Source organism: Tupaia chinensis, unplaced genomic scaffold, assembly GCF_000334495.1.
Source record: "Tupaia chinensis unplaced genomic scaffold, TupChi_1.0 Scaffold000637_1, whole genome shotgun sequence".
In the NCBI taxonomy this organism is placed as follows: Eukaryota; Metazoa; Chordata; class Mammalia; order Scandentia; family Tupaiidae; genus Tupaia; species Tupaia belangeri.
In genome coordinates, this window is record NW_006160158.1 from 13,535 (window position 1) to 17,331 (window position 3,797).

Below are 3,797 nucleotides of genomic sequence, written 5' to 3' on the forward strand. Positions count from 1 at the left end.
TATATATATATATATATATATATATTTAAAATCTGTAATTTAGGTAGCAAGATTACTCTCAAGCTTATGTTTGTTACAAAGTTTTCCTACGTTCTGATTTTCAGCTTTTTCAAGCTACCTTTGAGAGGAGCATTTGTCCTATTTAATATGTACCAGTCAAATCTGGGATAAAAACCGATGACGTTTTGTGGACGTCATGATTTCTATGCCCTCTCTTCTGAGTTTCCTTTCTACACATCCTTAAACCTCTATGTTAAGACCAGGTGGCACTAAGGTTTCACTTCATATCCAGTGGCTTCTTTTCAATTCCAGTTTGTGGCCCAAGAAGTCCTCCTTTTACCTGAACAAGTGATGGCTGGAATGATGTGTTTTTCCAGACCTCCATCATCTGTTACACAGACATCTCTTTACCAATGCAATCAGCACAAGTTAAAACAATTCTTAATATATGCAACACCACAGCTTTTGAATACAAATGGTATAAATTAAGTTATTGTTTTTAACTACTCATGGAGAATGCATGCTTTCTACAGAGCTAACACACACCTAAGAAAATATGATTATATCCTATTGTGGTGGATATAAATGTAATTTATATTGGTTATTGATTTTATTTTTACGTTTATGAGAGAATGGGTTTAATACTAAAAATAATTGGAAAATTACTGTAAATCACTGTGGAGGGTATCAGGCACAGGTAACACAAGTTCTGAGGCAGGCTTATGTGAAGCAGTAAATTGCATACGAGTTATTCAAAAACACTGATGTCATCACACAGAGCCAACCCACCGCCTTACTGAGTAATGTAAAGTGATGGCTCAGAGTACAGAGAAAACTAGGGGTATCAATTGAGGAGTTCTCCTGTATGTTTAGGACCACGTACAGTAGAAAAGAAGGTGTAAGTCTGCTTATTTTTCCTCATACCTCATAAGAGTTCAGGTCACTGGCCGCCCATTCCTGGGTCTTTTTCAATTCTAGAGTTAGAGTAGATTCATATGAGTTGACTTTTCAGACACCTCTTAAAGGTACAGAGTTGATTACTAATATTTTTCTGTCTTCAAAGAACATATACGCAAGATAAAACTTAAAAACTTAAGAGGGTATGATACCAAATGCTATTTATTTGAACTGAAATGCCTCCTGTAACCAGTTCTAAAAGTGTGAGTTTTGTTTCATACATCTTTCTGTCTCATGATAATAGTAAATTAGTAGATAGGCAAGAACTCAAAAGTGTTATTAGATAGTGTTAGTTAAGGGACTAGCACGTGGCATAGTAGTTAAGGTTCTAGACTCTTCTGTGGCTGACTGTTATTCCAGTCTGTAACTGGTAGCTTGCAGTTCACACCAGGTGTGAGGGGGTGCATGTGCAAAATCCCAAAAGGTGTACAGGGAAGGGATTGTGGCAGCGCCACACCCCTGGGAGATGATTTCTCAATTACATTTGTCTCCTAGAAAGTGTTAGTTAAAAGTATTAATTTTATTTTTAGCTAAAAATTACACATTCTAAATAGTTTCTATTGTCTGTTTGCTTTGCAAGATATGTTGTCTACTTTACTAGGAAATATACACAATCTGATTTAATCATTTGAAAATGATTTTTTTTAAAGAAAAAGTGCTATGAATTATCCATGTAATTTAAAAATCATTCTTTCTGGAGTATATACTTGAATAATTGTAAAGAAATGGACTGTATTATATGTGTAGGAAAACATCAGACAATATATGAATTAATTAGAGTATCATACCTGCTTGAATGTTGTATATAAGAAAATGTTTCAGGACACTGTTATTGAAAAACTAGTTTGCAAGAAAGTGAAGTAAGCAAGGCCCTTGAAGACATAAGAAACAATGTTTTGAACTTGAAAGCATATCAGCTTAGAGGAACCCTCTATTTTGTGGCCAAAAAATGTAAAAGAACTATAAAAACAAGGGATGTTAAATGTTTGGTCCCTGTTTATGCAGACTAAATGAAAGGGGTACTTGAATTCTACACTTGGAGAGGTTCTGAATTTTGTACTGTGGTTATGAAATAAGCTAAACTTATATTCCTACAGTTTAAATATTATTTCCCTGGGTTTATAAGATTAGCGTAATATGAAACAATATGAAGCAGAGCATTTTTATAACTATCATCACCACCTGTCCATCTCGTCCAAAACTGTGACAAAAACTTTGAAAATACTTTCTTTAAAAAAGAAATCCATTAGCACTATCATTTTAAGGTCTAAATTAGGTAAACAAGTCTTTGGAAATTGCTCAGATAACAAAAGGAAATAAAAAAGAAACATGACTTTTTAATTCATTTTCTATATTATATGAATACAGGTATTTATTCTTTGATGTATGGTAATATGGACATTATTACCTTTTTATGTTTGTTTTCTGTCTCTTGATGCACATTCTGTTGACTTCTTCTCATATAATCTTTCAGTTCTCCAAGAAAGTTGATTAACAGAAATCAACAAATCTCTGCCTTTCAAGAAGATTATGCTTAAAAATAAAAAAGGATGTTAGCAAATTTGTAGGTAAATACAAAAATAGAAAATAAAGAGCAATAACTCATTCAAAAGAAGACAGTCCTAGGTCTCCTACATTTTTATTAATACAAAAAACTTGGAGAGATTTATGTAAATATACAATTTGTAATAATAACATTTGAAATGAATAATAGATATTGCTAAGATATACTAGATAGATATAGTGCCAGCTCATCTTGTCTTTTAGTTACTTTTATCTCTGAATTGGAATATTCTTTCTTTTCATCTCTGTTGCCATCATTTTCAATTCACTATTTAAAAAGTAAAATGTAAGATTAATAGTCAAGGAGATTGAAAACTCCTCAGATGGTGTCCTGTTGAAATGTAAGAAAAATTTCCAAGATCCCTAAATAAATGTTTCTTTCCAAAAGAGCGAGAAAATCAGCAGGTCAGAAACGTACCATGATGGCTGGACCACGCAGTGCTCCCTCCCCCAGGCCCGTGAAGAGCCAGGGAGCTATATGGTATTTCTCCAGCTCCAATCAGCAGTATCTAACCTGTTTTGCTGTAGGACAAATCTCATTTTAAATGACAGTAATTTCTGAGTCTAATAAATTTTGACAATGAGAGTAATCCGTTTGAAAACTTTCAATAGAAAATAGCCATATTGCAAACTTACCAGCTACAATATTTTAACAAGGAACAGAATTTAGTGCGAATTGCTCCTAAAATTTTTCTTGGTGGTAATAGAAAATAGCCATATTGCAAACTTACCAGCTACAATATTTTAACAAGGAACAGAATTTAGTGCGAATTGCTCCTAAAATTTTTCTTGGTGGTAATAGAGCTTATTCTAGCAATATCTCTATGTAAGCTAGGTAGTAAATTAGATCCTTCGACTCTATCTGCTCTATCAGATTTGAAACAGAGGAAATGACCGCCTATGAGCTGCTCAGAGTTCCAGGAGCGCTTTCATTCAATAGAACTGGGCAATCTTGAATGATCACAGCCCACATACATTGGGAGGTGCTGATGAGACTGTACCTCAGCCAATAAGGACCTGTGGCCACAGCAGAAGTGGAAGAAGGTGTCAGAGTCAATGGAGATAGGTCATTGTCTATTCCATCTCCTGGAATACACCCTTTGAGTCAGGGGGTCTCATAGTTGTTATTGAGGCGAGTCATTCCTCCTTGCGTAGCCATAGCTCTTACCTCTTCCACCCCATACTACTTAAACTACCTGTTCTGAAAACCATCCTAGTGAAAGTGAATCCCTTCTATGTAAGCAGGTATAAGCACTGGATATTCCTTAGGAAATCTA